This window comes from Poecilia mexicana, unplaced genomic scaffold (genome assembly GCF_051168715.1).
Source record: "Poecilia mexicana isolate PSO_F unplaced genomic scaffold, ASM5116871v1 scaffold_13, whole genome shotgun sequence".
Classification (NCBI taxonomy): Eukaryota; Metazoa; Chordata; class Actinopteri; order Cyprinodontiformes; family Poeciliidae; genus Poecilia; species Poecilia mexicana.
In genome coordinates, this window is record NW_028263382.1 from 27,211,856 (window position 1) to 27,223,712 (window position 11,857).

General features: G+C 40.4%; 1 long non-coding RNA gene across 1 annotated transcript in view; it reads left to right on the plus strand.

Moving 5' to 3' along the window:
• Nucleotides 1–7,177: 7,177 nt before the first annotated feature.
• The window catches only part of LOC148155854 (uncharacterized), a 19,650-nt gene continuing 14,970 nt past the window's right edge, over nt 7,178–11,857 (plus strand). Inside the window, exon 1 of the long non-coding RNA XR_015765113.1 lies at nt 7,178–8,413. This is a non-coding gene — a long non-coding RNA (uncharacterized LOC148155854). The remainder of the gene's footprint in view (nt 8,414–11,857) is intronic.

Below are 11,857 nucleotides of genomic sequence, written 5' to 3' on the forward strand. Positions count from 1 at the left end.
GGTAAGATATGATAGTAAATGACTGACATGTCGGGGAAGTTTGAGTTTAAGTTTATGGGTAGGTAATTTGCTCTAGTATTGTGTATCAAGCTGAAGATTGGGGATAGCTCTTAGGTTATGTAAACAAAAATGTATAAAGTGCAACAGAACTGATACTTTGAGGATTATCTCAGAGTTTAGTATATGGGTATATTAGTTTATCAATATGGCTGCCATAAATAAAAAAAATCATAAAGTATTCATTGGCACTTCTGATGGTCTATTTTACATTAAATCAAAGGCATACATGGTACAACCTCCATTTGTGAAATTGTTCCTTTAGTTTATGAATACATAACATCTGTTTATGTTGCTAGTGGTAATTAGCCATAAAAAAAACAGCAAAACGAGCCAATTTTTCTGAGTTGCAGCTAGAGCATTCTAAATTCAGGGGTGACATAATGTCCAGATCTGAGCCCTGACTTTACAGACAAATTAAAATAATTATGTCTGATGTGTTTGAGATAAAATAGGTGTGTGGGGGGCGAGGAGGGGTGTTAAATCTCGGGCTGCTGCCCCTGTAGGTCATTTTTTTAATGCTCGCCCCTACTCAAGATAATAGACTTTATCTTGGGGGTTACTCAGCACAATCAGCATCACTCACAAAAATTTTTTCCCCCAGAAAAATCGGCTGTGTGTAACTACTGACTGGACAGTGGGCAGCAGTGACGGAAATCTGAGCCTGTCACTGCAATCCGAACATAAAGTGATTCACTGTGAAGCCTACATTCGGACACCAGCGGGAATGTGGCAGGTGGGAGGCTTTCTTTTTCGGCTTGGGGGACTGGCTCCACAAGCTAAACGCGGGAAGACGGGGTGGGAGAAAAAAAAAATTCCTGAATGAAAGAATGAAAAAAAAAAACTGAAATACTACGTTTTTCTGGTTGTGATGTCAGACAATGTGTCGGGGCGGGCATGCTGCTGTGAAAGGGCTCCATGCTGCAGCTGATGTGTGAACAGGCGTGAGCAAAAAGGGAAGAGTTGGGGATAACAAGTTATTAGTCAGAGCTGCAACCACGTCAGAGACGAGGATTCACGGAGGACGTTGTGTCCCGGATTGCCGTTAACGGAGCCGTGTGCCGCTGAACCGGGATGACTAACTCCGTCGATGTAAGTTGTTCATGATGGGGAGTTATTAAAGTGAATGGGTGATAACGTACGTGCGAGAGCAGCCCACACTCACCGGGAGTAAAACGACAAAAAGGCAGAATTTGACCAGACGAGGACTTGAAATCTACTTGAGGAAACTGCTACTTTCGGCTGTGTAATTGTTCTACAATAATGTACAACACGCGTCACCCTTGTATAATATGTCAGATTTTACTTCACATGCGTTTCATTTTCAAAGATAGTCCGCATTGCAACTTTTAATACGCTAACTGTGCTAAAACAAGCGACAGGAACAGTGTGTGTATGTGTGTGTGTGTATATATATATATATATATATATATATGGCGTTCCGTCACCATGGATACGCCGTTACCCTCTGACGCAAGCGCGTATAAATTTGGTCTTTTTTGTTATGCCGCCTAGCAACCCGTTTCCGTGGCGACACGCTTTGGGCAGCAGCACACAATATGGCTTCCGGATTCTTTCTGTGCAGGGAACAGATGTAGTATGGCAAGCCAATTCAGCATATAATAACCAGACAGACGCCACGAAGCTGACAATCATTTTCATTTGAATTAAATATCATTTCCTTGGTTTTTATACCGTATATTTCACGTAGTTCTTTTAGCACAAATACTATTAGGTGAATAAAATGTTTTTGTTTATCTTTGTTTTAGGATTTACTGTACTGCACTTTGCTTCATTTGTCAAACAATTATTCCCCTTCGCCTTACATTCATCAACATGGCAGATGTGTTAAATGTCACTTCTTCCTGAATAAATAATACGCATATTTAAATTAATGTGGAGCTGGTTTTCAGAAGTACTTCTATAGCAATTATTTGTACAGAATCTCTGTTATGACTGGCTGCTGCAACAGCATGAGCCATAGATATAATAAATATTTATTATGTCGATGATATGGACAGTGTGAATTTCCTCACTGAAAGACTAAGAGAAGATTATAGATTCATAAATAAGTATGTATTATTTTGAGTTAAACAACAACATTAACTGTTTGTATTGATTCATAATTATAATATTGTTGATAGATATGAGGAGGTGCAATAATGAGAAATATAGAAGCATATTACAAAGCAATGTAGTGTATATACATTTTACACCTAAATTTCCCCTCGTAAGAATTACAGCTCAAATTTTCTTTCTGTAAATCATATATTTTATTAATAAAATACAAAATCACCTTTGGGTTTATTTCCATTTTTAATCAGTTGAGGACACATGTAAGTCACAATGTAATTTATTATTCAGTTCAGTTAGTTATTAAGTGTTGGACTTCCACACGACCAGCGACTTTACTGAAACAAAATAAAGGAATGAAACCTTCAGATTAAATCTTGTCATGACTTGCCACAGCATTGGGAGGCGCTCACACAGAACCAACTGTTGTCGTTTTTGTCAGTTTTAACTGTTGGTGGTTGTTTTGCTTTGTTTTGTAAACCCTAGTCAAACGTAAATGAAATCCTTAACGCAGCACAAATTTGACTAAATGCCATTATAAAAGGCTAATATGAACACTTAAGGGCGAATAACGTATAATTACAACTAAGTGCTTTTCTTCTTTAGTGTCTTTAAAAGCACTAATGTGAAAACAAAGCAACTTATTCTGCTGAAAGCAATGGCTGAAATATTTCAAAAAAGCTTCACAATTTGTGAAGAAGGTGGATGCTTATTTTAACCGTTGAGTTAGATTCAATCGAGTTTATTTACACACACATATATAAAACCTAACCTCAAGAAACATCACAATGTAAACAGCTCTAATTCATGCGAAGTTACAGACTCTGATTCAAGCCAATAAAAGTATAATTGAGACAATGGTCAGATTTTTTTTTCTTATTATTCTTTAATACTTTTTTATCTTAAGTAAATTAACACACTTTACCTCTACTCCGCTTTACTTTGGGGGACTCTGGGTGCATTTGGGTCAGTACATTAGGTGTAAATCAAAACATCTGTATAATTCCCAAAGTGTGTCAGGACGTTCTGAAAGTGGAGATCGAGTGTAGTGCTTGTAGCAATAATTCTTATGTAGATGCCCTTGTAAAAGAAATGAACAAAATACATTTAGATAAGAGCAAGAAAAATCAACAAACTCCTCCCCGCCCCCAAACCCTGCATCTCTTTTTACATGCTACATGGCCCAATTTGACCCCAAGACTCATTGCTGCGTTGTGAAGTAATGCGACGCATGTGAGACTAATCTTCCCTTCAGACTACTTTGTTTTCCTTTTGACAGTTTGTTTGTTTGTAACTTGTGGTAGTCTAGACTCAGACTTGAAAATATAGAAGTGGGGGTTATCTGACACCCCTTGTGTGCTTTGTTTTGCTTGCCTCGGTTTCTTAGCATATTTTCGGGAAGCCACTAACGTGCTCTGCACTCATGAGGCCAGCTCCTGTTTCCTTTTGGAAGGCGGGCCCATGTTTGCTGGTCTGGCCCAAAATACTCGTTGCCAGGCAACGCGTAGGCCTGTCCCAGTTAAGAGCGGGGCTGTTTACACCCCTACTGGCTCCGCAGCCCAACTACATTGCATAACTCCCAGTGTTTCGTCACCCCGCCGAAGGAAACCTGAGATGTCTTTTACCCCTCCAGCCAACCAAAGCGCCTCGTCCTTTCTTACTGCAGCCTCCCTCAGCTTTCTTGCTGGGATTGCATTTTTGTTTTTTTGTTTTTTTTTTAACTCACAGCTACCTCCAACTCAGCAAAACCAAAGTGAAACCGAGAGTGGGGTGTTTGTGAAAAGGCTGTGGTTCGAGCTCGACTTTCAGGTCAGGCCAGTTGTTATGTGATCTGCTCGGTGGAGGGGGGGTTAAAGTCCGCCTCTGTAAGCCTGTTATAACACATCAATTCTTGTCCAAATCCACCAATTCTTCCTCTGTGCAGCTGAAGGCCTTCCTGCGTGGCTGTGTAAACATTGGCTTCTGTGTGAAGTGCATTAAGTAAAAAAAGCTAGGTGAAATTAAAAGCAAAGCTCTTTTGTTATTAATGTTTCTGCAATGAACTTTTGAACTTACACTGCTTTGAGACAGTATTTATTTATTTATTTTTTTGCCCCCTGAGAGAACTCTTATATTTTGCCTTTTGTTGTCACTGAAATCTTTTAGATGGTGAAACTAAACTCAACGTCAGACAAAGATAAGCTGAGTAAATGCAAGAGATTTTATTTATCACGGGGAAAAACAAAAGCTTTTAAAAAAACACACCTGGCTCTATGTGAAAAGGCTGGAATACCTTTCGGATGTATATCATTTTTAAAAATAAAATCTTACGTTAAATTGTATTTGATGAGGTGAAAGAGTTAAGAGGCAAGCATCGGGAGAAATATGGGAGGAGACAAATACTCTTTCACAGTGATGTGTTTTTGTCAAGCTACACATATTTAAACATTGTTCTCATTCAGAAAAGTTTGAGCAGGGATTTTATTCATTTCTTCTTTTTTTCTTTTCTTTTTTTCCACTGCCGTTGTGCAGGGAAGCCAGGCTTTTGGTCAGGTAGTTGTGGAATGTCTGCAATAAGCACAGACTTTAGGAAAACAATGAAAGCATGTCTCGCTGGCAGCCTTGTGGTGAACCATCCGAGCCTCAGCACAGCTAGTCAACAATTGTGTTATGTCCTACACTGGCAGCTTGAGGTTAGAAGAAAGGTTGTTTTTTTCTAGACCCACTTGTAGAGTTTTTTTTTTCCTATTTTTTTGTTTGTTTTTTGCAATTTGTTTTCCATTTTATGTTACTCTAAAAGGTTTTGGGTACTTCGCTGTTATTGGTGGCACTGTGAAACAATAACTTATTTGTAGTGGAAGTTTTCTGAGTTGAATTTTAATCCTGAAGTGATTATGAATATATTTCCCATAAATTATGGCTAAGTATGAAATTATTAATGTCCCACAGCGGACTAAGGTTCTTCTGACTGGAAGTGGAAATTATTGGTTTTGAGATAAAGTCCTGATTTGAATCTGATCTTGTGTGGAGAAGGCTAAAATTCAAGATGGTGGTAAGAAAGCCAAAGACTTGGAGCTCCTCATCAGATTATATTAAGATTAGATCAGATCATAATAAAATAAACAGCCTGTTAAGTTTAGTCTCACTGTGTCAAGTTCCCAAACTGGAAACAGATCATAGTCCCTAAGGTGCTAATGGTCACATAGAAGCCTAAAAGCAATGCTAAGACTAGAAAAACTAATTATATCTTTATTGCAATTCTTGGCAATAATATCCACATTATTTTCTTCCACTGTGCCACCTTATTGTCAAACTAATCCAGCATAAATGCTTCTCTTCAAGCTCTCTAATTTACTGAGATGTTGGATAGGCCCTGTTGGATTTTGTTTCTCTCCAGCATCTTGACATTTGTCTACTACACTGATATTTAAAGTTTGACTTGCCATCAACATTTAAAGCTTGGAGCAAAACACAAATTGACCCTCAGTCTTCATCTGAGTTTTTTTTTGTTTTTTTCTTCATCAAACCAAATGACCAGATCAGCCACAGAATCCAAATGATGCTTTGTAATGTCACGGTGCCCATGCAGGACATCCTGTTCGCCGTCCGAAAACTCTGTAGCGCTAACACATTTTATTCTGCTGCTGAGGGTTTTCTTCTTTTCAAGAAACGTGTGCAAACCCAAAACAAAACCAAATGTCTCTAACCTTAGCCAGCACGAGACAAAGTTCTGGCCGCATGACGCAACGCACTTTTGTAACTTTCCAGAATGTCTTTTTCCCCCTCCCCTGGCCCACGTCGTTTTCAGTGGTGTTTACGTTGCTGTACATGTGTTTACGCGGTATGGCCCATGTGACTGACTCTCTGTTCAGCAATGTTTTGTGTTTGCACAAAGCCTCTCAATGCAGTGAGCGCACATTGTCTACTGTAACTCACAGAAGATCACAAAACACAAATCTTACTTGTTTCATGTTATTTCACCCGACAGATTTACGCTTGCTGTGCTCAGTCTGAAACTACCTGTGCTGGCCTGTCCCTTCTGGAATAGGAATAAATGATGATGAAAAACTAACAAAGACAGCAACTGAAATAGTTTGCTGTCTTATAGCCTTGACCTGTAAGGCATTCACCTACTGGTCGTGGCTCAAAATGAATCCTGCATATCTGTGCAACTTCAGTCCCGCTGGAGTTCTTTTTTTTTTTTTCCGTTTCATTGCTGTAATTGCGGCCGCAAACGTCAGCGCCGAGGTGAGGAAACGGGAATGGATGCCTCCATTGTATCATGCGCTGCATGGGAGTCAGATGCCTAAAGTTAAATGCAGTCAGTGGGTTTCAGTGCTACACAGCTCTCTGTGAGTCAGACACAAGCAGCGCGTCAATCCTAGCCTACTTTTGGCAGGCTCGCTGCCAGTCACAGAGGCAGAGAGCCAGAGAGAGGGAGGGAGGAGGGAGAGGACAAGGAAGAGATCAGAGGTGCAAAGTAACTCTGTAAAGTCATCAGCCTCGCATCTAAATGGAGAGTGGAGAGAGAGAGAGAGAGAGATTTCTGCATGATTTGTTTTAAAATGTTTGACTTTAGTCTCACACAAATGACCTTTCTACTCAAAACTTTACAGACGACTTTGCCTCATTCACAGATTTTCCTGGAAGCCATGAATAACAGCATCCACCACCACAGCACGACATTGTGGAAGCTGTCGCTTTGTTGTCACGACGACTGTAAATTCTTGAAATTAAGATTTTGCATTTGACAATTATTATGATTATTGCTATATAATAAATGTGTTGAATCATTGTGGCAAGGAAGAAATCACTGCAGCGTAAAAGGAAACCCATAGTCCCTTAGAACTGGATTCATCCTTAACCTGTGGTTACTCATTCGTCTAGTCTCTTCAGGCCACGTGGGGAAGTTTAGTCAGATTAAAGTTCAGACAGTGAGACAAAAAAAGGGCACGTATATGTGTTCGTATGGTCTCAGCTGCAAATTGACATATATACATTTAGGTAAACCACGTCTGAGACTGTTGTGACTGGATGATAACCGCACTCAGGTGAAGTACACTCTTGCTAAAGCTCTTCACGTATTAGACGGCAACGTTTTCGCCAGAGCAATAATTACAGTGATACATTTTATTTAAACTTGCTTCTTGAAATGCGCCAGCTCGCCTGACGGAGCAAACAAAAGTATGAAAACAACATAGAAAGAAAAGGCCAGGCTTCAACAGAGATGCTGTAGTGATGCAGAATGACTGCTGAGTGAAACCACAATCTCTGGTCAGTTTGCTCACGGTTGTCATTTTTTCCACTATTACACGCTCTACACCACATACTGAGTTAAGGTGTTTTCGATGCCCTGCACTTCTGCTGTTTTTAATCTCTCAGAGAAGCCTCCCCTGACCTCGCTCTGATCTCTCCAGAACGATGTAGCAAAACTTGCTAATGTACAGATTTCACGTCATATCCCTTCACTTTTGCTGCTGTTGAATAAAATCCTCACATTGCTCATTTTGTTTGTGCCCCCAATATCTTAACTTTGCAAATAATATCCTGCAATGTGCCAGTCCGATGAGAAGAGTAATGTTTTATCCTCTTCACTTGTCATTAGTCATGATGTTCTGGCTGACATTTGTCCTTTGTATCCATGCGCCGCATCCTTTCCTCCCTTATAATGAATCTTAGTCATTTCTCTCTCTTTGCTTGTTTGCATCCGGAAATCTTTGTTTTAATCTTCCCCTCAGCTCGCAGTGCCCCTCTCCTCCCTCCTCCCCTCTTCGTCTCTGCTCCTTACATAAGGACTGCCCTATTTTTTTTTTTTTTTTTTTCAGGGCCCAGTAAGTGGCAGGAATAAAGCGAGTGAGTGGGTGGGGAGAAGGGAATGATGATGGGGGGCGAGGTGGGATCTGATGAGGAGAGAGAGGAAGAGAAAAGACATGGGGGCAGAAGAGAGGACTGTGTGTACGCTGCACACGTCAGGAAGACAAACCTGCACATGTTCCCGTCATCGCACTCACCTCGCTGGCCTTCCCCGCCCACACGCCGCTCGCCCCTCTGCTCCTCACCCCCTTCCTTTTCTTCTCCTCGCTGCACCTCACCGTATATCCTGTCCCTCGTCTCGGCACGGCCGTTCCACCTCAATTCTCATCTTCTCCTCTGACACTTCCAGGTGTCCGCCGGCGTGTCAGAGGTCCAATCAAATCCTGCGAGCATCCCATCCCGTCCAGGTCCATCTTCACCTCCCCCGTTTCCCGTCTCGGTCCCAGCGTGGCGCTCGGAGGAGAGCGTTCCTGTCAGGACACTCGCAAAAGTATGACTACTCTTTGAACCTTTTCACCTTTTGTTGCGTTAAGCTACAGATTTTTATGTTTTTATGTTGTTGGTCTAGACCAGGGGTGTCCAAAGTCGGTCCTAGAGGGCCGGCATCCTGCATGTTTTAGTTCTCTCCCTGGTGGTAGTAACAACCTTTTCAGCAAATCAGTGTTCTGCTTAGGCCTTCTGATGAGCCATCATTTGATGCAGGTGTGTACAACCAGGGAGAGAACTAAAACATGCAGGATGCCGGCCTAGAGGACCGACTTTGGGCACCCCTGGTCTAGACCAACACAAGATAGGAAATAATTGTAAAGTGGAAGGAAAATTATACATGGTTACATTTTTTATTTTTTTATTTTTTTACAAATAAAATCCCACATTTGCATACATTAGCATTCTGGCCCCCTGAGTGAATTCTTTGCAGAATCATTTCTCTGCATTTACAGCTACGAGGCTTCTGGGGTGTGCTATAACTCTATCATCTTTGCACATCAAGGAACTGATGTTTCGCCCGTTATTCTTTGCAAAATCAAAGAATAAACCCAAATAACCCAAGATCACAACACTTAAGTTAATTTGGTTACAGATACCGAGTAACTTGTAGATTTTGTGTTTAAGATTTTGTGAAATAAGTCAGACTGCTTCTAATTTTTTTTGTCACATAAGATTTAAGCTCTTCAAAGGAGCAGCATATAAATGGAAATATTTTTCTGCTTTTTACCCTGATACCTTGAGGGAAAATCTTTTGAAAATCTTCCTCCAAGGAAGCTACAACCTTTTGATTCTGAGATTTTATTTTATTTTTTTCGACAGAACAGTCCTTTATTCACATAAACATCTTAATTATTAAATCCTCTCTGAATTATGACAGAACATACTTGTCAACCAGCCATCAGGTTTTATGTAAACCGTGCGACGGATGATGATGGACTTCAAACCACACTTGCGTACGATGAGTGTACAAGCATTTGTTGCGGCTGACATGGTATTCAAACTATGAATAAAATTTGGAACGTTTTTTTTTTTTTTTTTTGCTTTGGGGCCCTTAAAGGAACGCAGGCGCAAACGACTGACGAAAGCAATTTGATGTTTATGTTGGCGCATTTTTCTGTGCGCACGCACATGCAGGATAAACACTCACTTTGTGTTCTGTAATTGTTGTCACGGTGAGACGTTTGATTATGTACTTTAAAGGCTATTTTGTTTAATAGAGTAAACACATCATCATTCTGTCTGAATGTTAGTTTATAGTTTCCATTCTTCTGAGGGAAAGGTTCGTGCAGATGTTTAAAATGCTAAATTTAGTGCTAGAGTTTTAGCAGCCAAGGTCGCAGCCAGCATTCCTCTCTAAAAGATTTATTTTAATGAAACGGCTGTGAAGTGCTGACTTTGAGCTTCAGGCTGCAGAATCACACAGGTGCTCGGTGTTGATATAGAAATTTAATTTACTTCACTGCAGCACTTCAAAGCATTATTGTACTTTTAGTTAATGGGCACAAACCTCATTGTAACCTCTATGCTTATATACCCAAATGAACACAAAGCAGCTGAACAAATGACAGAAAATAACTTTCTTTTATAGAAATACCTTGAGGTCTCAAGCAGAGCCGTTCAGCATCTGGACGTTGTACTGCAGATGCCTAAAGATGTAACATGTTCAGAATTGAAATTGCCTTAATTATATAAGCAATGCTTTTCTGGGATTTACAAGAAAAAGGAAAAAAACCCACGAGGAATATGCGCAATTATATAATTATAACTTTTACCAATAATATTGTGATCACACAGTGTCTTGCTGTTGTGCAGCTCTTGCCTTGATCAGTTGCTCTTTCATTCATTTTCAGTTTTTTTGTTTTGAGTGTTTGTTTATTTGACTCCGTAATTCTACACTTATGAATCAGTAAAACATAATTAACATAACATAAACACTCCAGGTTTAAGTCAGTGTTTTGTTTACACATAGCAGGCAACTTAGCAAAGACTCTTCAGTTTTGTTATAAAGATTCTGTCACAGAATCACAATTTGGCCTGATCACTTTCTTAAAATACAAAAATGACCATGATATGACAGACAAGATGACACCCAAAAACTTGTCCTTACATTGACAGATGAACTAAAAACTAGTTCATCCGCTCCGCCGGTGAAGTGCGCAGCAAAAGGGAGTGGGGACGCATGCAGTACAAATCCGGGTGACAGAGACCGTTGTGTTGGATGAAGCAGGAACACCAAAAAGGCCCGCCAAAGTCATTCACATTCATCTTATTGGCAAATGCAGGGCGCAGAGACTCAACTGCACCGTTAACAAGCCTCTCCTGGCAGCGCGTTCTTTAAGTGCCCTACAGAGTCAGTCCTGCATCTCTGGCCATAGCTTTTAGCCCGCGATTAGCTTTCCTCATGTCTGCAGAGGTCATGTTTAAAATAAAAAAAATAAAACAACACTCCAACAACATCACTCACCGAGACTCAACAGTACATAAAGAGAAAACACAATATCATCACATTGATCATAGGAATTATTCGTGGCCAAATAAGTGGTTCAACTCAAGAAACTGATTCAGCTTAAAGCTGAATAGTTCTAGACAGCACTACACTTCCTCCTCTGTTTGCTCCAGAGAGGCTTTACATTTTAGTTCAGTTTAGTTTGTTTTGTTTGCATTCACTGCCCCCTGATTTATTGTCACTCTGGGTGGTGAGCCATGTCAGGAACCATCATTGTTGATGAAGATCAGCTGAAGGAAGTCTTAGAATTAAACTGAAGAGTGGTTTGAAACATTGAACAGTTTTTTATTATCGTTTCTCATTCATGATGAGATTCAATAAAATTATTTAAGCATCTTTTTTTTGGGGGGGGGGGGGTTGATTGGTGTTCATTTATCACCATCAAGCATAATCAAATCTATCCAGTTTGAGTATATTTCTCTAATGCATGCAGGAATACAGTCAAAACCAAACATCCTCGCATCAAAACAGACGAGACGAACATCTGAAAGTGTCTTGTCTTTTTTTTAACCTTTTCCAACTTGTAAAAAGTGATGCGAGTTAAAAAAAAGTGTTTCAGTGAGCTCTTACATCACCGTGTGTTTCTGTGGTCACCCACTGTTTACAACAATCTGCCATTGAGATGATAAATAGCAACAACAGGACGAGGAACACAAAGCAGAGCGAAGCGGAGAGGTGAATAATGTAGATGCAAATAGTGCTCTTTGCATCTCAAATGACCAGCCCTCAGTCTTCACGACTTGTAAATAAACGCACAATAAAATACGCCCTGCGTTCCCAAGCCAAAACACACTCACATCCTAAAATACCGCGGCTCTGACGACTGAGATAGTACCGCTCATCAAATTTATGCGTGAGCGAACCCAGGCTAAATTTACTGCCAAGCGAGCCAACTTACGCAATCCCCTCCCTGGTCTCCCTCCTGTCTGTTCGGTGGCT